Source organism: Perca flavescens, chromosome 18, assembly GCF_004354835.1.
Source record: "Perca flavescens isolate YP-PL-M2 chromosome 18, PFLA_1.0, whole genome shotgun sequence".
NCBI classification, from domain to species: domain Eukaryota; kingdom Metazoa; phylum Chordata; class Actinopteri; order Perciformes; family Percidae; genus Perca; species Perca flavescens.
The window spans coordinates 6,482,209-6,507,994 of NC_041348.1; the positions used below are offsets into that span (position 1 = coordinate 6,482,209).

At 42.5% G+C, this 25,786-nt stretch overlaps 10 non-coding genes across 10 annotated transcripts; all 10 read right to left on the reverse strand.

Moving 5' to 3' along the window:
- Window positions 1-2,123: 2,123 nt before the first annotated feature.
- Window positions 2,124-2,196, reverse strand: trnak-uuu (transfer RNA lysine (anticodon UUU)). The gene has a single exon. It is a non-coding gene; the product is annotated as a tRNA-Lys (tRNA).
- A 2,429-nt stretch (window positions 2,197-4,625) lies between these two features.
- trnak-uuu (transfer RNA lysine (anticodon UUU)) lies at window positions 4,626-4,698 on the reverse strand. Its single transcript has one exon. It is a non-coding gene; the product is annotated as a tRNA-Lys (tRNA).
- Window positions 4,699-6,549: 1,851 nt separating this feature from the next.
- Window positions 6,550-6,622, reverse strand: trnak-uuu (transfer RNA lysine (anticodon UUU)). The gene has a single exon. It is a non-coding gene; the product is annotated as a tRNA-Lys (tRNA).
- A 1,609-nt stretch (window positions 6,623-8,231) lies between these two features.
- trnak-uuu (transfer RNA lysine (anticodon UUU)) lies at window positions 8,232-8,304 on the reverse strand. The gene has a single exon. It is a non-coding gene; the product is annotated as a tRNA-Lys (tRNA).
- Window positions 8,305-10,280: 1,976 nt separating this feature from the next.
- trnak-uuu (transfer RNA lysine (anticodon UUU)) lies at window positions 10,281-10,353 on the reverse strand. Its single transcript has one exon. It is a non-coding gene; the product is annotated as a tRNA-Lys (tRNA).
- Window positions 10,354-12,362: 2,009 nt separating this feature from the next.
- trnak-uuu (transfer RNA lysine (anticodon UUU)) lies at window positions 12,363-12,434 on the reverse strand. Its single transcript has one exon. It is a non-coding gene; the product is annotated as a tRNA-Lys (tRNA).
- Window positions 12,435-17,671: 5,237 nt separating this feature from the next.
- trnak-uuu (transfer RNA lysine (anticodon UUU)) lies at window positions 17,672-17,744 on the reverse strand. The gene has a single exon. It is a non-coding gene; the product is annotated as a tRNA-Lys (tRNA).
- Window positions 17,745-22,439: 4,695 nt separating this feature from the next.
- Window positions 22,440-22,512, reverse strand: trnak-uuu (transfer RNA lysine (anticodon UUU)). The gene has a single exon. It is a non-coding gene; the product is annotated as a tRNA-Lys (tRNA).
- A 1,431-nt stretch (window positions 22,513-23,943) lies between these two features.
- trnak-uuu (transfer RNA lysine (anticodon UUU)) lies at window positions 23,944-24,016 on the reverse strand. Its single transcript has one exon. It is a non-coding gene; the product is annotated as a tRNA-Lys (tRNA).
- Window positions 24,017-25,626: 1,610 nt separating this feature from the next.
- Window positions 25,627-25,699, reverse strand: trnak-uuu (transfer RNA lysine (anticodon UUU)). The gene has a single exon. It is a non-coding gene; the product is annotated as a tRNA-Lys (tRNA).
- Between the last annotated feature and the right edge of the window lie 87 nt (window positions 25,700-25,786).

Below are 25,786 nucleotides of genomic sequence, written 5' to 3' on the forward strand. Positions count from 1 at the left end.
TACAGCAACTTAAATGACAGAAAAACTCAAATATTGCCAACCATTCCCTGAAATTTGATGACTGAATTATATCACTGTATGAGCCCAGCTAACTATATTTTACTCACCCCTATGTGAGAGCTTAATCTTTGGCGGAGGAACTGGAAGCACCACTGTATCTTCTAATTGACAAGAACATGCACAATGAAATTAATCACAGTAAAATAACGATGAATACACACAGTTTACACAGCCAACTTAATTTTACTGGCATTAAATATAATACATAAACTGTACTCATCCTTTTTCTTGTCCTGCCAATATTATATTTGTCACTTATGATAAGTGATGGTTTCATTGTTCAATGCATATTCTTAAATAGGACAAAATAAATTACCTTTAACATAATCTTCAAATGTCCTTCTTTTCTTCATTCTCTTTTGACTGACTGTGTCCTCTTCGGTTTGAGCTGAGGTGTAATTATATTTTTCACACTCCTGTCGGCTTACTACAAATCAAGAATGAAAACAAACACTATTAGCAATAGTAATATGTATTATGGTGTTATAGTATTTTAACTGAAAAATAAATTGTAAAGATATGCCAGAAATAGCATTCAAAATATTTTTTATCACCTGATGTCACTTTGAATTTAACAAATTCAAAACTCAGCCAGTCCTCCTGTGGTTGTAGAAGGCGCTTATGTGCCACAGACACATTTTTTAGAGGCCATCGCAGCACTTTGGTCTCTGTGTCAATCCAGTTCAATGGCAAAACTCCTTCCATCTGCTGCCCATTCTTCACACAAACAGCCCGTGCGTATACCATTGCCTGACACACAATTAGATCATCATCTAAATTTGATGGACAATGACAATAGAGATTATTATCCGTATAGTAAAAGTTTACACAATGAAATGGTGCTCACATTAACTAAATAGACAAGTTACCTTTGGCATTAATAGCAGATGGCGTCTCGTTAGCTCCGCTGCTGCTTGACTCTCTTGTTGTTGCTGTGTCGCTGAGTAGTAGAGAATCAAACACGCGACAGTCCTGCAAACGGATTGCGTGCTGTGTGGCCAAATGCTTCTGCATATTGGAGGTAGTTCCCCCCTTTGCCAAAAATAAACTTTTACAACTGTTGCAAATGACTGCATTGGCGTCTTTTTGAGTGAAATATAACCACACTTTAGATCACTTCTGCCTCGATGACATGTTTGCTGCGTAACCAAAAGATCGCTAAGCGTGTGTGACGGTCATGACACATTTGCAACGAGCGGAACCGTTAAGCGGAATTGTTAAGCAGGTACACTAACGGTTCCAAGGAATTGATTCACTGGGATTCCCATCCCTAGATTTGGGTGTGGGCAAGATGGAGGTAGGTTGACCATTGTTCATTTAGACATACCACCCACATTGTTATGATACAAACCTGGTTGATAATGGGCAACAAATCTCTTGTTGCCTAGAGTTGTGCATGTAAAAGAAATGCTACTGCAAAGTCTGAAAGAGACTTACACAACTCATCATAGCCACAAGCAGAAGATGCACCTCTTGAAAACATGCATGATGATGAGGACCTCTTGCAAACCTGTATGACGGATGATGATAGTGAGCACTCTGGAAATATCCCACAATCAAGCTGTCGCTTTAACAGGGACTTGAGCTGCGGTATTCTTTTTCGCTCAAAACGTAGAAAACCTAATGCAATTTTACAACTCCAGACCAATAAACTTTCCTGCTGGTGGGTACCATAAAGCAACTCTCCATCTTGATCCACTTCTATACTCTTGGTGTCCTCATGCAGAAGTACAGTCTGTTGTTTGAGGAAAAGCCCTAGCGCCTGCTTGGACTTACCATCAAAATAGGGAGTTCAGCACAGAGATTTGGGTGTGGGCAAGATGGAGGTAGGTTGACCATTGTTCATTTAGACATACCACCCACATTGTTATGATACAAACCTGGTTGAAAATGGGCAACAAATCTCTTGCAAAGAGTTGTGCATGTAACACAAATACTACTGCAGTCTGAAAGTGTTAAGGCTTGCCCAAATGCACAACTCATCATAGCCACAAGCAGAAGATGCATCTTTTGTAAAGATGCATGATAAGGACCAAGACAAAAACATCACACAATAAACTGGTTACCTGAACAGGGACTTGAATCCTGGACCCTCTGGTTAAAAGTCTGATGCTCTTCCGACTGAGCTATCCAGGCTTCTCTAAGATGGGGCTGTGGACGAACCAATAGCGTGGACTCCAAACGGAAGTATAAGTCAGTGAAGACCATTAAGCTGTTGCCATGATCACTGTCTTCTGGATAAGAGGAGGGTACAACCCTGATTTGCACATTGCCTGGGAACACACATTGTTATGGCACAAACTGGTTGAAAATCGGTCATACAAAATGCAAAACTCATCATGGCCACAAGAAGTCTGTGGACCTCCTGCAAACCTGTATGACGGATGATGATAGTGAGCACTCCGGAAAAATCCCCCAATCAAGCTGTTGCTTTAACAGGGACTTGAGCTGCGGTATTCTATTTCGCTCAAAACGTATAAAACCTAATGCAATTTTACGGCTCCAGACCGATAAACTTTCCTGCTGGTGGGTACCATAAAGCAGTTCTCCATCTTGATCCACTTCTATACTCTTGGTGTCCTCATGCAGAAGTACAATCTGTAGTTTGAGGAAAAGCCCTAGCGCCTGCTTGGACTTACCATCAAAAAAGGGAGTTTAGCACAGAGATTTGGGTGTGGGCAAGATGGAGGTAGTTTGACCATTGTTCATTTAGACATACCACCCACATTGTTATGATACAAACCTGGTTGAAAATGGGCAACAAATCTCTTGTAAAGAGTTGTGCATGTAACACAAATACTACTGCAAAGTCTGAAAGTGACTTTCACAACTCATCATAGCCACAAGCAGAAGATGCACCTCTTGAAAACATGCATGATGATAAGGATCTCTTGCAAACCTGTATGACGGATGATGATAGTGAGCACTCCGGAAAAATCCCCCAATCAAGCTGTCGCTTTAACAGGGACTTGAGCTGCGGTATTCTTTTTCGCTCAAAACGTAGAAAACCTAATGCAATTTTACCATCTCCAGACCAATAAACTTTTAACTGGTGGGTACCATAAAGCAGTTCTCCATCTTGATCCACTTCTATACTCTTGGTGTCCTCATGCAGAAAACAATCTGTAGTTTGAGGAAAAGACCTAATTTGCTTGGACTTACCATCAAAAAGGGAGTTCAGCACAGAGATTTGGGTGTGGGCAAGATGGAGGTAGGTTGACCATTGTTCATTTAGACATACCACCCACATTGTTATGATACAAACCTGGTTGAAAATGGGCAACAAATCTCTTGTAAAGAGTTGTGCATGTAACACAAATACTACTGTCAAAGTCTGAAAGGCTTTGCCCAACTTTCACAACTCATCATAGCCACAAGCAGAAGATGCACCTTTTGAAAACATGCATGATGATAAGGACAAGACAAAAACATCACACAATAAACTGGTTGATGAATAGGGACTTGAACCCTGGACCCTCTGGTTAAAAATCAAGACTGAGCTATCCAGGGACTTAAGATGGGGCTGTGGATGGACTCAAAATGGAAGTATAAGTGCAAGTGAAACCATTAAGCATGTTGCCATGATCACTGTCTTTTGGATAAGGAGGAGGGTACAACCCTGATTTGCATTGCCTGGGAACACACATTGCAGTCACAAACTGGTTTCAAGTCATACAAAATGCACAACTCATCATGGCCACAAGAAGTCTGTGGACCTCCTGCAAATCTGTAAAACGGATGATGATAGTGAGCACTCCGGAAATATCTCACAATCAAGCTGTTGCTTTAACAGGGACTTGAGCTGCGGTATTCTTTTTCGCTCAAAACGTAGAACACCTAATGCAATTTTACGGCTCCAGACCGATAAACTTTCCTGCTGGTGGGTACCATAAAGCAGTTCTCCATCTTGATCCTCTTCTATACTCTTGGTGTCCTCATGCAGAAGTACAATCTGTAGTTTGAGGAAAAGCCCTAGCGCCTGCTTGGACTTACCATCAAAAAAGGGAGTTTAGCACAGAGATTTGGGTGTGGGCAAGATGGTGGTAGGTTGACCATTGTTCATTTAGACATACCACCCACATTGTTATGATACAAACCTGGTTGAAAATGGGCAACAAATCTCTTGTAAAGAGTTGTGCATGTAACACAAATACTACTGCAAAGTCTGAAAGTGACTTTCACAACTCATCATAGCCACAAGCAGAAGATGCACCTCTTGAAAACATGCATGATGATAAGGATCTCTTGCAAACCTGTATGACGGATGATGATAGTGAGCACTCGGAAAAATCCCCAATCAAGCTGTCGCTTTAACAGGGACTTGAGCTGCGGTATTCTTTTTCGCTCAAAACGTAGAAAACCTAATGCAATTTTACCATCTTACCATCAAAAAAGGGAGTTCAGCACAGACATTTGGGTGCATGTAACGCAAATACTACTGCAGTCTGAAAGTCTTAAGGCTTGCCCAAATGCACAACTCATCATAGCCACAAGCAGAAGATGCATCTTTTGTAAACAAGCATGATTATAAGGACCATGACAAACACATCACACAATAAACTGGACGCCTGAACAGGGACTTGAACCCTGGACCCTCAGATTAAAAGTCTGATGCTCTACCGACTGAGCTATCCAGGCTCCTGTAAGATGTGGCTGTGGACGAACCAATAGCCTGGACTCCAAATGGAAGTATAAGTCGGTGAAGACCATTAAGCTTTTGCCATGATCACTGTCTTTTGGATAGGAGGAGGGTAGAACCCTGACTTGCAAATTGCCTGGGAACACACATTGTTATGGCACAAACTGGTTGTAAATCGGCCAAGTCATACAAAATGCACAACTCATCATGGCCACAAGAAGTCTGTGGACCTCCTGCAAATCTAAAAAACGGATGATGAATGCAGTCAACTCACAGCTGTTGCCTTAACAGGGACTTGAGCTGCGGTATTCTTTTTCGCTCAAAACGTAGAACACCTAATGCAATTTTACGGCTCCAGACCGATAAACTTTCCTGCTGGTGGGTACCATAAAGCAGTTCTCCATCTTGATCCACTTCTATACTCTTGGTGTCCTCATGCAGAAGTACAATCTGTAGTTTGAGGAAAAGCCCTAGCGCCTGCTTGGACTTACCATCAAAAAGGGGGAGTTTAGCACAGAGATTTGGGTGTGGGCAAGATGGTGGTAGGTTGACCATTGTTCATTTAGACATACCGCCCACATTGTTATGATGCAAACCTGGTTGAAAATGGGCAACAAATCTCTTGTAAAGAGTTGTGCATGTAACACAAATACTACTGCAAAGTCTGAAAGTGACTTTCACAACTCATCATAGCCACAAGCAGAAGATGCACCTCTTGAAAACATGCATGATGATAAGGATCTCTTGCAAACCTGTATGACGGATGATGATAGTGAGCACCGGAAAAATCCCCAATCAAGCTGTCGCTTTAACAGGGACTTGAGCTGCGGTATTCTTTTTCGCTCAAAACGTAGAAAACCTAATGCAATTTTTACCATCTTACCATCAAAAAAGGGAGTTCAGCACAGACATTTGGGTGCATGTAACATAAATACTACTGCAGTCTGAAAGTCTTAAGGCTTGCCCAAATGCACAACTCATCATGGCCACAAAGAAGTCTGTGGACCTCCTTTTGTAAAACGGATGATGATAAGTGACCACCGGAAACACATCACACAATAAACTGACGCCTTAACAGGGACTTGAGCTGTGGTATTCTTTTTCATCAAAACTTAGAACACCTAATGAATTTTACGGCTCCAGACCGATAAACTTTCCTGCTGGTGGGTACCATAAAGCAGTTCTCCATCTTGATCCTCTTCTATACTCTTGGTGTCCTCATGCAGAAGTACAATCTGTAGTTTGAGGAAAAGCCCTAGCGCCTGCTTGGACTTACCATCAAAAAAGGGAGTTTAGCACAGAGATTTGGGTGTGGGCAAGATGGTGGTAGGTTGACCATTGTTCATTTAGACATACCGCCCACATTGTTATGATGCAAACCTGGTTGAAAATGGGCAACAAATCTCTTGTAAAGAGTTGTGCATGTAACACAAATACTACTGCAAAGTCTGAAAGTGACTTTCACAACTCATCATAGCCACAAGCAGAAGATGCACCTCTTGAAAACATGCATGATGATAAGGATCTCTTGCAAACCTGTATGACGGATGATGATAGTGAGCACTCCGGAAAAATCCCCCAATCAAGCTGTCGCTTTAACAGGGACTTGAGCTGCGGTATTCTTTTTCGCTCAAAACGTAGAAAACCTAATGCAATTTTACCATCTTACCATCAAAAAAGGGAGTTCAGCACAGACATTTGGGTGCATGTAACGCAAATACTACTGCAGTCTGAAAGTCTTAAGGCTTGCCCAAATGCACAACTCATCATAGCCACAAGCAGAAGATGCATCTTTTGTAAACAAGCATGATTATAAGGACCATGACAAACACATCACACAATAAACTGGACGCCTGAACAGGGACTTGAACCCTGGACCCTCAGATTAAAAGTCTGATGCTCTACCGACTGAGCTATCCAGGCTCCTGTAAGATGTGGCTGTGGACGAACCAATAGCCTGGACTCCAAATGGAAGTATAAGTCAGTGAAGACCATTAAGCTTTTGCCATGATCACTGTCTTTTGGATAGGAGGAGGGTAGAACCCTGACTTGCAAATTGCCTGGGAACACACATTGTTATGGCACAAACTGGTTGTAAATCGGCCAAGTCATACAAAATGCACAACTCATCATGGCCACAAGAAGTCTGTGGACCTCCTGCAAATCTGTAAAACGGATGATGATAGTGAGCACTCCGGAAATATCTCACAGTCAAGCTGTTGCCTTAACCGGGACTTGAGATGTGGCATTCTTTTTCGCTCAAAAGGTAGAAAAACTAATGCACTTTTACGGCTCCAGACCAATAAACTTTCCTGCTGGTGGGTACCATGAAGCAGCTCTCCATCTTGATCCACTTCTATACTCTTGGTGTCCTCATGCAGAAGTACGATCCGTAGTTTGAGGAAAAGACCTAGCGCCTGCTTAAACTTACCATCCAAGCAGGGAGATCAGCACAGAGATTTGGGTGTGGGCAAGATGGAGGTAGGTTGACCATTGTTCATTTAGACATACCGCCCACATTGTTATGATGCAAACCTGGTTGAAAATGGGCAACAAATCTCTTGTAAAGAGTTGTGCATGTAACACAAATACTACTGCAAAGTCTGAAAGTGACTTTCACAACTCATCATAGCCACAAGCAGAAGATGCACCTCTTGAAAACATGCATGATGATAAGGACCTCTTGCAAACCTGTATGATGGATGATGATAGGGAGCACTCCGGAAATATCCCACAATCAAGCTGTCGCTTTAACAGGGACTTGAGCTGCGGTATTCTTTTTCGCTCAAAACGTAGAACACCTAATGCAATTTTACGGCTCCAGACCGATAAACTTTCCTGCTGGTGGGTACCATAAAGCAGTTCTCCATCTTGATCCACTTCTATACTCTTGGTGTCCTCATGCAGAAGTACAATCTGTAGTTTGAGGAAAAGCCCTAGCGCCTGCTTGGACTTACCATCAAAAAAGGGAGTTTAGCACAGAGATTTGGGTGTGGGCAAGATGGTGGTAGGTTGACCATTGTTCATTTAGACATACCACCCACATTGTTATGATACAAACCTGGTTGAAAATGGGCAACAAATCTCTTGTAAAGAGTTGTGCATGTAACACAAATACTACTGCAAAGTCTGAAAGTGACTTTCACAACTCATCATAGCCACAAGCAGAAGATGCACCTCTTGAAAACATGCATGATGATAAGGATCTCTTGCAAACCTGTATGACGGATGATGATAGTGAGCACTCCGGAAAAATCCCCCAATCAAGCTGTCGCTTTAACAGGGACTTGAGCTGCGGTATTCTTTTTCGCTCAAAACGTAGAAAACCTAATGCAATTTTACCATCTTACCACCAAAAAGGGAGTTCAGCACAGACATTTGGGTGCATGTAACATAAAAATACTACTGCAGTCTGAAAGTCTTAAGGCTTGCCCAAATGCACAACTCATCATAGCCACAAGCAGAAGATGCATCTTTTGTAAACAAGCATGATTATAAGGACCATGACAAACACATCACACAATAAACTGGACGCCTGAACAGGGACTTGAACCCTGGACCCTCAGATTAAAAGTCTGATGCTCTACCGACTGAGCTATCCAGGCTCCTGTAAGATGTGGCTGTGGACGAACCAATAGCCTGGACTCCAAATGGAAGTATAAGTCGGTGAAGACCATTAAGCTTTTGCCATGATAACTGTCTTTTGGATAGGAGGAGGGTAGAACCCTGACTTGCAAATTGCCTGGGAACACACATTGTTATGGCACAAACTGGTTGTAAAAAGTCATACAAAATGCACAACTCATCATGGCCACAAAAGTCTGTGGACCTCCTGCAAATCTAAAAACGGATGATGATAGTGAGCACTCACTCTACAAAATAACAGGGACTTGAGCTGCGAAAATGCACAACTCATCATGGCCACAAGAAGTCTGTGGACCTCCTGCAAATCTGTAAAACGGATGATGATAGTGAGCACTCCGGAAATATCTCACAATCAAGCTGTCGCTTTAACAGGGACTTGAGCTGCGGTATTCTTTTTTCGCTCAAAAGGTAGAAAAACCTAATGCAATTTTACGGCTCCAGACCAATAAACTTTCCTGCTGGTGGGTACCATAAAGCAGTTCTCCATCTTGATCCCACTTCTATACTCTTGGTGTCCTCATGCAGAAGTACAATCTGTAGTTTGAGGAAAAGCCCTAGCGCCTGCTTGGACTTACCATCAAAAAAGGGAGTTTAGCACAGAGATTTGGGTGTGGGCAAGATGGTGGTAGGTTGACCATTGTTCATTTAGACATACCGCCCACATTGTTATGATGCAAACCTGGTTGAAAATGGGCAACAAATCTCTTGTAAAGAGTTGTGCATGTAACACAAATACTACTGCAAAGTCTGAAAGTGACTTTCACAACTCATCATAGCCACAAGCAGAAGATGCACCTCTTGAAAACATGCATGATGATAAGGATCTCTTGCAAACCTGTATGATGGATGATGATAGTGAGCACTCCGGAAAAATCCCCAATCAAGCTGTCGCTTTAACAGGGACTTGAGCTGCGGTATTCTTTTCGCTCAAAACGTAGAAAACCTAATGCAATTTTACCATCTTACCATCAAAAAGGGAGTTCAGCACAGACATTTTGCATGTAACATAAATACTACTGCAGTCTGAAAGTCTTAAGGCTTGCCCAAATGCACAACTCATCATGGCCACAAGAAGTCTGTGGACCTCCTGCAAATCTGTAAAAAACGGATGATGATAGTGAGCACTCGGAAATATCTCACAATCAAGCTGTTCGCCTTAACAGGGACTTGAACCTGGTATTCTTTTTCGCTCAAAACGTAGAACACCTAATGCAATTTTACGGCTCCAGACCGATAAACTTTCCTGCTGGTGGGTACCATAAAGCAGTTCTCCATCTTGATCCACTTCTATACTCTTGGTGTCCTCATGCAGAAGTACAATCTGTAGTTTGAGGAAAAGCCCTAGCGCCTGCTTGGACTTACCATCAAAAAGGGAGTTTAGCACAGAGATTTGGGTGTGGGCAAGATGGTGGTAGGTTGACCATTGTTCATTTAGACATACCACCCACATTGTTATGATACAAACCTGGTTGAAAATGGGCAACAAATCTCTTGTAAAGAGTTGTGCATGTAACACAAATACTACTGCAAAGTCTGAAAGTGACTTTCACAACTCATCATAGCCACAAGCAGAAGATGCACCTCTTGAAAACATGCATGATGATAAGGATCTCTTGCAAACCTGTATGACGGATGATGATAGTGAGCACTCCGGAAAAATCCCCCAATCAAGCTGTCGCTTTAACAGGGACTTGAGCTGCGGTATTCTTTTTTCGCTCAAAACGTAGAAAACCTAATGCAATTTTTACCATCTTACCATCAAAAAGGGAGTTCAGCACAGACATTTGGGTGCATGTAACATAAATACTACTGCAGTCTGAAAGTCTTAAGGCTTGCCCAAATGCACAACTCATCATAGCCACAAGCAGAAGATGCATCTTTTGTAAACAAGCATGATTATAAGGACCATGACAAACACATCACACAATAAACTGGACGCCTGAACAGGGACTTGAACCCTGGACCCTCAGATTAAAAGTCTGATGCTCTACCGACTGAGCTATCCAGGCTCCTGTAAGATGTGGCTGTGGACGAACCAATAGCCTGGACTCCAAATGGAAGTATAAGTCGGTGAAGACCATTAAGCTTTTGCCATGATCACTGTCTTTTGGATAGGAGGAGGGTAGAACCCTGACTTGCAAATTGCCTGGGAACACACATTGTTATGGCACAAACTGGTTGTAAATCGGCCAAGTCATACAAAATGCACAACTCATCATGGCCACAAGAAGTCTGTGGACCTCCTGCAAATCTAAAAAACGGATGATGATAGTGAGCACTCCGGAAATACCTCACAATCAAGCTGTTGCTTTAACAGGGACTTGAGCTGCGGTATTCTTTTTCGCACAACTCATCATAGCCACAAGAAGACTGTGGACCTCCTGCAAATCTGTAAAACGGATGATGATAGTGAGCACTCCGGAAATATCTCACAATCAAGCTGTCGCCTTAACCGGGACTTGAGATGCGGTATTCTTTTTTGCTCAAAACGTAGAACACCTAATGCAATTTTACGGCTCCAGACCGATAAACTTTCCTGCTGGTGGGTACCATAAAGCAGTTCTCCATCTTGATCCTCTTCTATACTCTTGGTGTCCTCATGCAGAAGTACAATCTGTAGTTTGAGGAAAAGCCCTAGCGCCTGCTTGGACTTACCATCAAAAAAGGGAGTTTAGCACAGAGATTTGGGTGTGGGCAAGATGGTGGTAGGTTGACCATTGTTCATTTAGACATACCGCCCACATTGTTATGATGCAAACCTGGTTGAAAATGGGCAACAAATCTCTTGTAAAGAGTTGTGCATGTAACACAAATACTACTGCAAAGTCTGAAAGTGACTTTCACAACTCATCATAGCCACAAGCAGAAGATGCACCTCTTGAAAACATGCATGATGATAAGGATCTCTTGCAAACCTGTATGACGGATGATGATAGTGAGCACTCCGGAAAAATCCCCCAATCAAGCTGTCGCTTTAACAGGGACTTGACTTGAGTATTCTATTTCGCTCAAAACCTAGAAAACCTAATGCAATTTTACCATCTTACCATCAAAAAAGGGAGTTCAGCACAGACATTTGGGTGCATGTAACGCAAATACTACTGCAGTCTGAAAGTCTTAAGGCTTGCCCAAATGCACAACTCATCATGGCCACAAGAAGTCTGTGGACCTCCTGCAAATCTGTAAAACGGATGATGATAGTGAGCACTCCGGAAATATCTCACAATCAAGCTGTCGCTTTAACAGGGACTTGAACCTGGCATTCTTTTTCGCTCAAAACTTAGAAAACCTAATGCTTTTACGGCTCCAGACCAATAAACTTTCCTGCTGGTGGGTACCATAAAGCAGTTCTCCATCTTGATCCACTTCTATACTCTTGGTGTCCTCATGCAGAAGTACAATCTGTAGTTTGAGGAAAAGCCCTAGCGCCTGCTTGGACTTACCATCAAAAAAGGGAGTTTAGCACAGAGATTTGGGTGTGGGCAAGATGGTGGTAGGTTGACCATTGTTCATTTAGACATACCACCCACATTGTTATGATACAAACCTGGTTGAAAATGGGCAACAAATCTCTTGTAAAGAGTTGTGCATGTAACACAAATACTACTGCAAAGTCTGAAAGTGACTTTCACAACTCATCATAGCCACAAGCAGAAGATGCACCTCTTGAAAACATGCATGATGATAAGGATCTCTTGCAAACCTGTATGACGGATGATGATAGTGAGCACTCCGGAAAAATCCCCCAATCAAGCTGTCGCTTTAACAGGGACTTGAGCTGCGGTATTCTTTTTCGCTCAAAACGTAGAAAACCTAATGCAATTTTTACCATCTTACCATCAAAAAAGGGAGTTCAGCACAGACATTTGGGTGCATGTAACGCAAATACTACTGCAGTCTGAAAGTCTTAAGGCTTGCCCAAATGCACAACTCATCATAGCCACAAGCAGAAGATGCATCTTTTGTAAACAAGCATGATTATAAGGACCACGACAAACACATCACACAATAAACTGGACGCCTGAACAGGGACTTGACCCTGGACCCTCAGATTAAAAGTCTGATGCTCTACCGACTGAGCTATCCAGGCTCCTACAAGGTGTGGCTGTGGACGAACCAATAGCCTGGACTCCAAATGGAAGTATAAGTCGGTGAAGACCATTAAGCTTTTGCCATGATCACTGTCTTTTGGATAGGAGGAGGGTAGAACCCTGACTTGCAAATTGCCTGGGAACACACATTGTTATGGCACAAACTGGTTGTAAATCGGCCAAGTCATACAAAATGCACAACTCATCATGGCCACAAGAAGACTGTGGACCTCCTGCAAATCTAAAAAACGGATGATGATAGTGAGCACTCCGGAAATACCTCACAATCAAGCTGTTGCTTTAACAGGGACTTGAAGCACAACTCATCATAGCCACAAGAAGACTCCTGCAAATCTGTAAAACGGATGATGATAGTGAGCACTCGGAAATATCTCACAATCAAGCTGTCCGGGACTTGAGATGCGGTATTCTTTTTTGCTCAAAAAACGTAGAAAACCTAATGCAATTTTACGGCTCCAGACCAATAAACTTTCCTGCTGGTGGGTACCATAAAGCAGTTCTCCATCTTGATCCTCTTCTATACTCTTGGTGTCCTCATGCAGAAGTACAATCTGTAGTTTGAGGAAAAGCCCTAGCGCCTGCTTGGACTTACCATCAAAAAAGGGAGTTTAGCACAGAGATTTGGGTGTGGGCAAGATGGTGGTAGGTTGACCATTGTTCATTTAGACATACCGCCCACATTGTTATGATGCAAACCTGGTTGAAAATGGGCAACAAATCTCTTGTAAAGAGTTGTGCATGTAACACAAATACTACTGCAAAGTCTGAAAGTGACTTTCACAACTCATCATAGCCACAAGCAGAAGATGCACCTCTTGAAAACATGCATGATGATAAGGATCTCTTGCAAACCTGTATGACGGATGATGATAGTGAGCACTCGAAAATCCCCAATCAAGCTGTTGCTTTAACAGGGACTGTATTCTTTTTTCGCTTTAATGCAGGGACTTGAGCTCCATCTTGATATTCTATACTCTTTTTCATGCAGAAAATCCGTAGTTTGAGGAAAAACCTAATGCTGCTTTTTTACCATCTTACCATTAGCACAAAAAGGGAGTTCAGCACATTGACATTTGGGTGCCCACATTGTTATGATGCAAACCTGGTTGAAAATACTGCAAAGTCTGTAAAAGTTGTCATTAACACAAATACTTGCCTGAAAATGCACAACTCATCATAGCCACAAAGAAAGCACCTCTTGAAAACATGCATGGACCTCTTGCAAACCTGTATGACGGATGATGATAGTGAGCACTGGATGATGATAGTGAGCACTCTAAATCTCACAATCAAGCTGTTGCCTTAACAGGGACTTGAGATGCGGTATTCTTTTTTCGCTCAAAAACGTAGAAACCTAATGCAATTTTACGGCTCCAGACCAATAAACTTTCCTGCTGGTGGGTACCATAAAGCAGTTCTCCATCTTGATCCACTTCTATACTCTTGGTGTCCTCATGCAGAAGTACAATCTGTAGTTTGAGGAAAAGCCCTAGCGCCTGCTTGGACTTACCATCAAAAAGGGAGTTTAGCACAGAGATTTGGGTGTGGGCAAGATGGTGGTAGGTTGACCATTGTTCATTTAGACATACCACCCACATTGTTATGATACAAACCTGGTTGAAAATGGGCAACAAATCTCTTGTAAAGAGTTGTGCATGTAACACAAATACTACTGCAAAGTCTGAAAGTGACTTTCACAACTCATCATAGCCACAAGCAGAAGATGCACCTCTTGAAAACATGCATGATGATAAGGATCTCTTGCAAACCTGTATGACGGATGATGATAGTGAGCACTCCGGAAAAATCCCCCAATCAAGCTGTCGCTTTAACAGGGACTTGAGCTGCGGTATTCTATTTCGCTCAAAACGTAGAAAACCTAATGCAATTTTACCATCTTACCATCAAAAAAGGGAGTTCAGCACAGACATTTGGGTGCATGTAACGCAAATACTACTGCAGTCTGAAAGTCTTAAGGCTTGCCCAAATGCACAACTCATCATAGCTACAAGCAGAAGATGCATCTTTTGTAAACAAGCATGATTATAAGGACCATGACAAACACATCACACAATAAACTGGACGCCTGAACAGGGACTTGAACCTCATCAAAAACTTAGAACACCTAATGCAATTTTACGGCTCCAGACCGATAAACTTTCCTGCTGGTGGGTACCATAAAGCAGTTCTCCATCTTGATCCACTTCTATACTCTTGGTGTCCTCATGCAGAAGTACAATCTGTAGTTTGAGGAAAAGCCCTAGCGCCTGCTTGGACTTACCATCAAAAAAGGGAGTTTAGCACAGAGATTTGGGTGTGGGCAAGATGGTGGTAGGTTGACCATTGTTCATTTAGACATACCGCCCACATTGTTATGATGCAAACCTGGTTGAAAATGGGCAACAAATCTCTTGTAAAGAGTTGTGCATGTAACACAAATACTACTGCAAAGTCTGAAAGTGACTTTCACAACTCATCATAGCCACAAGCAGAAGATGCACCTCTTGAAAACATGCATGATGATAAGGATCTCTTGCAAACCTGTATGACGGATGATGATAGTGAGCACTCCGGAAAAATTCCCCAATCAAGCTGTCGCTTTAACAGGGACTTGAGCTGCGGTATTCTTTTTCGCTCAAAACGTAGAAAACCTAATGCAATTTTACCATCTTACCATCAAAAAAGGGAGTTCAGCACAGACATTTGGGTGCATGTAACGCAAATACTACTGCAGTCTGAAAGTCTTAAGGCTTGCCCAAATGCACAACTCATCATGGCCACAAGAAGTCTGTGGACCTCCTGCAAATCTGTAAAACGGATGATGATAGTGAGCACTCCGGAAATATCTCACAATCAAGCTGTCGCTTTAACAGGGACTTGAGCTGCGGTATTCTTTTTCGCTCAAAACGTAGAACACCTAATGCAATTTTACGGCTCCAGACCGATAAACTTTCCTGCTGGTGGGTACCATAAAGCAGTTCTCCATCTTGATCCACTTCTATACTCTTGGTGTCCTCATGCAGAAGTACAATCTGTAGTTTGAGGAAAAGCCCTAGCGCCTGCTTGGACTTACCATCAAAAAAGGGAGTTTAGCACAGAGATTTGGGTGTGGGCAAGATGGTGGTAGGTTGACCATTGTTCATTTAGACATACCACCCACATTGTTATGATACAAACCTGGTTGAAAATGGGCAACAAATCTCTTGTAAAGAGTTGTGCATGTAACACAAATACTACTGCAAAGTCTGAAAGTGACTTTCACAACTCATCATAGCCACAAGCAGAAGATGCACCTCTTGAAAACATGCATGATGATAAGGATCTCTTGCAAACCTGTATGACGGATGATGATAGTGAGCACTCCGGAAAAATCCCCCAATCAAGCTGTCGCTTTAACAGGGACTTGAGCTGCGGTATTCTATTTCGCTCAAAACGTAGAAAACCTAATGCAATTTTACCATCTTACCATCAAAAAAGGGAGTTCAGCACAGACATTTGGGTGCATGTAACGCAAATACTACTGCAGTCTGAAAGTCTTAAGGCTTGCCCAAATGCACAACTCATCATAGCTACAAGCAGAAGATGCATCTTTTGTAAACTGTAAAAGGATGATTATAAGGACCATGACAAAACATCACACAATAAACTGTTGCCTGAACAGGGACTTGAACCTCATCAAAAACTTAGAACACCTAATGCAATTTTACGGCTCCAGACCAATAAACTTTCCTGCTGGTGGGTACCATAAAGCAGTTCTCCATCTTGATCCACTTCTATACTCTTGGTGTCCTCATGCAGAAGTACAATCTGTAGTTTGAGGAAAAGCCCTAGCGCCTGCTTGGACTTACCATCAAAAAAGGGAGTTTAGCACAGAGATTTGGGTGTGGGCAAGATGGTGGTAGGTTGACCATTGTTCATTTAGACATACCGCCCACATTGTTATGATGCAAACCTGGTTGAAAATGGGCAACAAATCTCTTGTAAAGAGTTGTGCATGTAACACAAATACTACTGCAAAGTCTGAAAGTGACTTTCACAACTCATCATAGCCACAAGCAGAAGATGCACCTCTTGAAAACATGCATGATGATAAGGATCTCTTGCAAACCTGTATGACGGATGATGATAGTGAGCACTCCGGAAAAATCCCCCAATCAAGCTGTCGCTTTAACAGGGACTTGAGCTGCGGTATTCTTTTTCGCTCAAAACGTAGAAAACCTAATGCAATTTTACCATCTTACCATCAAAAAAGGGAGTTCAGCACAGACATTTGGGTGCATGTAACGCAAATACTACTGCAGTCTGAAAGTCTTAAGGCTTGCCCAAATGCACAACTCATCATGGCCACAAGAAGTCTGTGGACCTCCTGCAAATCTGTAAAACGGATGATGATAGTGAGCACTCCGGAAATATCTCACAATCAAGCTGTTGCCTTAACCGGGACTTGAGATGCGGTATTCTTTTTTGCTCAAAACGTAGAACACCTAATGCAATTTTACGGCTCCAGACCGATAAACTTTCCTGCTGGTGGGTACCATAAAGCAGTTCTCCATCTTGATCCTCTTCTATACTCTTGGTGTCCTCATGCAGAAGTACAATCTGTAGTTTGAGGAAAAGCCCTAGCGCCTGCTTGGACTTACCATCAAAAAAGGGAGTTTAGCACAGAGATTTGGGTGTGGGCAAGATGGTGGTAGGTTGACCATTGTTCATTTAGACATACCACCCACATTGTTATGATACAAACCTGGTTGAAAATGGGCAACAAATCTCTTGTAAAGAGTTGTGCATGTAACACAAATACTACTGCAAAGTCTGAAAGTGACTTTCACAACTCATCATAGCCACAAGCAGAAGATGCACCTCTTGAAAACATGCATGATGATAAGGATCTCTTGCAAACCTGTATGACGGATGATGATAGTGAGCACTCCGGAAAAATCCCCAATCAAGCTGTCGCTTTAACAGGGACTTGAGCTGCGGTATTCTTTTTCGCTCAAAACGTAGAAAACCTAATGCAATTTTTACCATCTTACCATCAAAAAAGGGAGTTCAGCACAGACATTTGGGTGCATGTAACATAAAATACTACTGCAGTCTGAAAGTCTTAAGGCTTGCCCAAATGCACAACTCATCATAGCCACAAGCAGAAGATGCATCTTTTGTAAACAAGCATGATTATAAGGACCATGACAAACACATCACACAATAAACTGGACGCCTGAACAGGGACTTGAACCCTGGACCCTCAGATTAAAAGTCTGATGCTCTACCGACTGAGCTATCCAGGCTCCTGTAAGATGTGGCTGTGGACGAACCAATAGCCTGGACTCCAAATGGAAGTATAAGTCGGTGAAGACCATTAAGCTTTTGCCATGATCACTGTCTTTTGGATAGGAGGAGGGTAGAACCCTGACTTGCAAATTGCCTGGGAACACACATTGTTATGGCACAAACTGGTTGTAAATCGGCCAAGTCATACAAAATGCACAACTCATCATGGCCACAAGAAGTCTGTGGACCTCCTGCAAATCTGTAAAACGGATGATGATAGTGAGCACTCCGGAAATATCTCACAGTCAAGCTGTTGCCTTAACCGGGACTTGAGATGTGGCATTCTTTTTCGCTCAAAAGGTAGAAAAACTAATGCACTTTTACGGCTCCAGACCAATAAACTTTCCTGCTGGTGGGTACCATAAAGCAGTTCTCCATCTTGATCCACTTCTATACTCTTGGTGTCCTCATGCAGAAGTACGATCCGTAGTTTGAGGAAAAGACCTAGCGCCTGCTTAAACTTACCATCAAAAAGGGAGTTAGCACAGAGATTTGGGTGTGGGCAAGATGGTGGTAGGTTGACCATTGTTCATTTAGACATACCACCCACATTGTTATGATACAAACCTGGTTGAAAATGGGCAACAAATCTCTTGTAAAGAGTTGTGCATGTAACACAAATACTACTGCAAAGTCTGAAAGTGACTTTCACAACTCATCATAGCCACAAGCAGAAGATGCACCTCTTGAAAACATGCATGATGATAAGGATCTCTTGCAAACCTGTATGATGGATGATGATAGTGAGCACTCGGAAAAATCCCCCAATCAAGCTGTCGCTTTAACAGGGACTTGAGCTGCGGTATTCTTTTTTCGCTCAAAACGTAGAAAACCTAATGCAATTTTACCATCTTACCAGACCAATAAACTTTCCAGACTGGTGGGTACCATAAAGCAGTTCTCCATCTTGATCCACTTCTATACTCTTGGTGTCCTCATGCAGAAGTACAATCTGGGTTTGAGGAAAAGCCCTAGCGCCTGCTTGGACTTACCATCAAAAAGTTTAGCACAGAGATTTGGGTGTGGGCAAGATGGTGGTAGGTTGACCATTGTTCATTTAGACATACCACCCACATTGTTATGATACAAACCTGGTTGAAAATGGGCAACAAATCTCTTGTAAAAGTTGTGCATGTAACACAAATACTACTGCAAAGTCTGAAAGTGACTTTCACAACTCATCATAGCCACAAGCAGAAGTGGACCACCTCTTGAAAACATGCATGATGATAAGGATCTCTTGTCAAACCTGTAATGAGATGTGGCATTCGCTCAAATGATGAAAACTAATGCACTTTTACGGCTCCAGACCAATAAACTTTCCTGCTGGTGGGTACCATTAACAGCTCTCCATCTTGATCCACTTCTATACTCTTGGTGTCCTCATGCAGAAAAATCCGTAGTTTGAGGAAAAACCTAATGCAATTTTACCAACTTACCATCAAAAGGGAGTTCAGCACAGAGATTTGGGTGTGGGCAAGATGGAGGTAGGTTGACCATTGTTCATTTAGACATACCGCCCACATTGTTATGATGAAAACCTGGTTGAAAATGGGCAACAAATCTCTTGTAAAGAGTTGTGCATGTAACACAAATACTACTGCAAAGTCTGAAATGACTTTCACAACTCATCATAGCCACAAGCAGAAGATGCACCTCTTGAAAACATGCATGATGATAAGGACCTCTTGCAAACCTGTATGATGGATGATGATAGTGAGCACTCGAAAAATATCCCACAATCAAGCTGTCGCTTTAACAGGGACTTGAGCTGCGGTATTTTTTTCGCTCAAAAACTTAGAACACCTAATGCAATTTTACGGCTCCAGACCGATAAACTTTCCTGCTGGTGGGTACCATAAAGCAGTTCTCCATCTTGATCCACTTCTATACTCTTGGTGTCCTCATGCAGAAGTACAATCTGTAGTTTGAGGAAAAGCCCTAGCGCCTGCTTGGACTTACCATCAAAAAGGGAGTTTAGCACAGAGATTTGGGTGTGGGCAAGATGGTGGTAGGTTGACCATTGTTCATTTAGACATACCACCCACATTGTTATGATACAAACCTGGTTGAAAATGGGCAACAAATCTCTTGTAAAGAGTTGTGCATGTAACACAAATACTACTGCAAAGTCTGAAAGTGACTTTCACAACTCATCATAGCCACAAGCAGAAGATGCACCTCTTGAAAACATGCATGATGATAAGGATCTCTTGCAAACCTGTATGACGGATGATGATAGTGAGCACTCCGGAAAAATCCCCCAATCAAGCTGTCGCTTTAACAGGGACTTGAGCTGCGGTATTCTATTTCGCTCAAAACCTAGAAAACCTAATGCAATTTTACCATCTTACCATCAAAAAAGGGAGTTCAGCACAGACATTTGGGTGCATGTAACGCAAATACTACTGCAGTCTGAAAGTCTTAAGGCTTGCCCAAATGCACAACTCATCATGGCCACAAGAAGTCTGTGGACCTCCTGCAAATCTGTAAAACGGATGATGATAGTGAGCACTCCGGAAATATCTCACAATCAAGCTGTCGCTTTAACAGGGACTTGAGCTGCGGTATTCTTTTTCGCTCAAAACGTAGAACACCTAATGCAATTTTACGGCTCCAGACCGATAAACTTTCCTGCTGGTGGGTACCATAAAGCAGTTCTCCATCTTGATCCACTTCTATACTCTTGGTGTCCTCATGCAGAAGTACAATCTGTAGTTTGAGGAAAAGCCCTAGCGCCTGCTTGGACTTACCATCAAAAAAGGGAGTTTAGCACAGAGATTTGGGTGTGGGCAAGATGGTGGTAGGTTGACCATTGTTCATTTAGACATACCGCCCACATTGTTATGATGCAAACCTGGTTGAAAATGGGCAACAAATCTCTTGTAAAGAGTTGTGCATGTAACACAAATACTACTGCAAAGTCTGAAAGTGACTTTCACAACTCATCATAGCCACAAGCAGAAGATGCACCTCTTGAAAACATGCATGATGATAAGGATCTCTTGCAAACCTGTATGACGGATGATGATAGTGAGCACTCCGGAAAAATCCCCCAATCAAGCTGTCGCTTTAACAGGGACTTGAGCTGCGGTATTCTTTTTCGCTCAAAACGTAGAAAACCTAATGCAATTTTTACCATCTTACCATCAAAAAAGGGAGTTCAGCACAGACATTTGGGTGCATGTAACGCAAATACTACTGCAGTCTGAAAGTCTTAAGGCTTGCCCAAATGCACAACTCATCATGGCCACAAGAAGTCTGTGGACCTCCTGCAAATCTGTAAAACGGATGATGATAGTGAGCACTCCGGAAATATCTCACAGTCAAGCTGTTGCCTTAACCGGGACTTGAGATGTGGCATTCTTTTTCGCTCAAAAGGTAGAAAAACTAATGCACTTTTACGGCTCCAGACCAATAAACTTTCCTGCTGGTGGGTACCATGAAGCAGCTCTCCATCTTGATCCACTTCTATACTCTTGGTGTCCTCATGCAGAAGTACGATCCGTAGTTTGAGGAAAAGACCTAGCGCCTGCTTAAACTTACCATCCAAGCAGGGAGATAAGCACAGAGATTTGGGTGTGGGCAAGATGGAGGTAGGTTGACCATTGTTCATTTAGACATACCGCCCACATTGTTATGATGCAAACCTGGTTGAAAATGGGCAACAAATCTCTTGTAAAGAGTTGTGCATGTAACACAAATACTACTGCAAAGTCTGAAAGTGACTTTCACAACTCATCATAGCCACAAGCAGAAGATGCACCTCTTGAAAACATGCATGATGATAAGGACCTCTTGCAAACCTGTATGATGGATGGATGATGATAGTGAGCACTCCGAAATATCCCACAATCAAGCTGTCGCTTTAACAGGGACTTGAGCTGCGGTATTCTTTTTTCGCTCAAAACGTAGAACACCTAATGCAATTTTACGGCTCCAGACCGATAAACTTTCCTGCTGGTGGGTACCATAAAGCAGTTCTCCATCTTGATCCACTTCTATACTCTTGGTGTCCTCATGCAGAAGTACAATCTGTAGTTTGAGGAAAAGCCCTAGCGCCTGCTTGGACTTACCATCAAAAAAAGGGAGTTTAGCACAGAGATTTGGGTGTGGGCAAGATGGTGGTAGGTTGACCATTGTTCATTTAGACATACCACCCACATTGTTATGATACAAACCTGGTTGAAAATGGGCAACAAATCTCTTGTAAAGAGTTGTGCATGTAACACAAATACTACTGCAAAGTCTGAAAGTGACTTTCACAACTCATCATAGCCACAAGCAGAAGATGCACCTCTTGAAAACATGCATGATGATAAGGATCTCTTGCAAACCTGTATGACGGATGATGATAGTGAGCACTCCGGAAAAATCCCCCAATCAAGCTGTCGCTTTAACAGGGACTTGAGCTGCGGTATTCTTTTTCGCTCAAAACGTAGAAAACCTAATGCAATTTTTACCATCTTACCATCAAAAAAGGGAGTTCAGCACAGACATTTGGGTGCATGTAACGCAAATACTACTGCAGTCTGAAAGTCTTAAGGCTTGCCCAAATGCACAACTCATCATAGCCACAAGCAGAAGATGCATCTTTTGTAAACAAGCATGATTATAAGGACCATGACAAACACATCACACAATAAACTGGACGCCTGAACAGGGACTTGAACCCTGGACCCTCAGATTAAAAGTCTGATGCTCTACCGACTGAGCTATCCAGGCTCCTGTAAGATGTGGCTGTGGACGAACCAATAGCCTGGACTCCAAATGGAAGTATAAGTCGGTGAAGACCATTAAGCTTTTGCCATGATCACTGTCTTTTGGATAGGAGGAGGGTAGAACCCTGACTTGCAAATTGCCTGGGAACACACATTGTTATGGCACAAACTGGTTGTAAATCGGCCAAGTCATACAAAATGCACAACTCATCATGGCCACAAGAAGTCTGTGGACCTCCTGCAAATCTACAAAAAAAACGGATGATTGATGACACTGATCTCACAGTCAAGCTGTTGCCCGGGACTTGAAATTCTTTTTCGCTCAAAAGGTAGAAAACCTAACCTCACAATCAATCTTGCTGAAGTTTGAGGAAAAGACCTAGCGCCTGCTTTTAACAGGGGGACTTGAGCTGGGCAAGATGGAGGTATTGACCATTTTCATTTAGACATACCGCCCACATTGTTATCAAACCTGGTTGAAAATCATCATTTGTGCATGTAACACAAATACTACTGCAAAGTCTGAAAGGACTTTCACAACTCATCTCCAGAAGATGCACCTCTTGAAAAATGCATGATGAAAGGACCTCTTGCAAACCTGATGATGGATGATGATGAGCACTCGGAAATATCTCACAATCAAGCTGTCGCTTTAACAGGGACTTGAGATGCGGTATTCTTTTTTTGCTCAAAACGTAGAACACCTAATGCAATTTTACGGCTCCAGACCCGATAAACTTTCCTGCTGGTGGGTACCATAAAGCAGTTCTCCATCTTGATCCTCTTCTATACTCTTGGTGTCCTCATGCAGAAGTACAATCTGTAGTTTGAGGAAAAGCCCTAGCGCCTGCTTGGACTTACCATCAAAAAGGGAGTTTAGCACAGAGATTTGGGTGTGGGCAAGATGGTGGTAGGTTGACCATTGTTCATTTAGACATACCACCCACATTGTTATGATACAAACCTGGTTGAAAATGGGCAACAAATCTCTTGTAAAGAGTTGTGCATGTAACACAAATACTACTGCAAAGTCTGAAAGTGACTTTCACAACTCATCATAGCCACAAGCAGAAGATGCACCTCTTGAAAACATGCATGATGATAAGGATCTCTTGCAAACCTGTATGACGGATGATGATAGTGAGCACTCCGGAAAAATCCCCCAATCAAGCTGTCGCTTTAACAGGGACTTGAGCTGCGGTATTCTTTTTCGCTCAAAACGTAGAAAACCTAATGCAATTTTTTTTTTTTTACCATCAAAAAAGGGAGTTCAGCACAGACATTTGGGTGCATGTAACGCAAATACTACTGCAGTCTGAAAGTCTTAAGGCTTGCCCAAATGCACAACTCATCATAGCCACAAGCAGAAGATGCATCTTTTGTAAACAAGCATGATTATAAGGACCATGACAAACACATCACACAATAAACTGGACGCCTGAACAGGGACTTGAACCCTGGACCCTCAGATTAAAAGTCTGATGCTCTACCGACTGAGCTATCCAGGCTCCTGTAAGATGTGGCTGTGGACCGAACCAATAGCCTGGACTCCAAATGGAAGTATAAGTCGGTGAAGACCATTAAGCTTTTGCCATGATCACTGTCTTTTGGATAGGAGGAGGGTAGAACCCTGACTTGCAAATTGCCTGGGAACACACATTGTTATGGCACAAACTGGTTTAAATCGGCCAAGTCATACAAAATGCACAACTCATCATGGCCACAAGAAGTCTGTGGACCTCCTGCAAATCTGTAAAACGGATGATGATAGTGAGCACTCCGGAAATATCTCACAGTCAAGCTGTTGCCTTAACCGGGACTTGAGATGTGGCATTCTTTTTTCGCTCAAAAGGTAGAAAAACTAATGCACTTTTACGGCTCCAGACCAATAAACTTTCCTGCTGGTGGGTACCATGAAGCAGCTCTCCATCTTGATCCACTTCTATACTCTTGGTGTCCTCATGCAGAAGTACGATCCGTAGTTTGAGGAAAAAAGACCTAGCGCCTGCTTAAACTTACCATCCAAGCAGGAGATAAGCACAGAGATTTGGGTGTGGGCAAGATGGAGGTAGGTTGACCATTGTTCATTTAGACATACCGCCCACATTGTTATGATGCAAACCTGGTTGAAAATGGGCAACAAATCTCTTGTAAAGAGTTGTGCATGTAACACAAATACTACTGCAAAGTCTGAAAGTGACTTTCACAACTCATCATAGCCACAAGCAGAAGATGCACCTCTTGAAAACATGCATGATGATAAGGACCTCTTGCAAACCTGTATGATGGATGATGATAGGGAGCACTCCGGAAATATCCCACAATCAAGCTGTCGCTTTAACAGGGACTTGAGCTGCGGTATTCTTTTTCGCTCAAAACGTAGAACACCTAATGCAATTTTACGGCTCCAGACCGATAAACTTTCCTGCTGGTGGGTACCATAAAGCAGTTCTCCATCTTGATCCACTTCTATACTCTTGGTGTCCTCATGCAGAAGTACAATCTGTAGTTTGAGGAAAAGCCCTAGCGCCTGCTTGGACTTACCATCAAAAAAGGGAGTTTAGCACAGAGATTTGGGTGTGGGCAAGATGGTGGTAGGTTGACCATTGTTCATTTAGACATACCACCCACATTGTTATGATACAAACCTGGTTGAAAATGGGCAACAAATCTCTTGTAAAGAGTTGTGCATGTAACACAAATACTACTGCAAAGTCTGAAAGTGACTTTCACAACTCATCATAGCCACAAGCAGAAGATGCACCTCTTGAAAACATGCATGATGATAAGGATCTCTTGCAAACCTGTATGACGGATGATGATAGTGAGCACTCCGGAAAAATCCCCCAATCAAGCTGTCGCTTTAACAGGGACTTGAGCTGCGGTATTCTTTTTTTCTCAAAACGTAGAAAACCTAATGCAATTTTACCATCTTACCATCAAAAAAGGGAGTTCAGCACAGACATTTGGGTGCATGTAACGCAAATACTACTGCAGTCTGAAAGTCTTAAGGCTTGCCCAAATGCACAACTCATCATAGCCACAAGCAGAAGATGCATCTTTTGTAAACAAGCATGATTATAAGGACCATGACAAACACATCACACAATAAACTGGACGCCTGAACAGGGACTTGAACCCTGGACCCTCAGATTAAAAGTCTGATGCTCTACCGACTGAGCTATCCAGGCTCCTGTAAGATGTGGCTGTGGACGAACCAATAGCCTGGACTCCAAATGGAAGTATAAGTCGGTGAAGACCATTAAGCTTTTGCCATG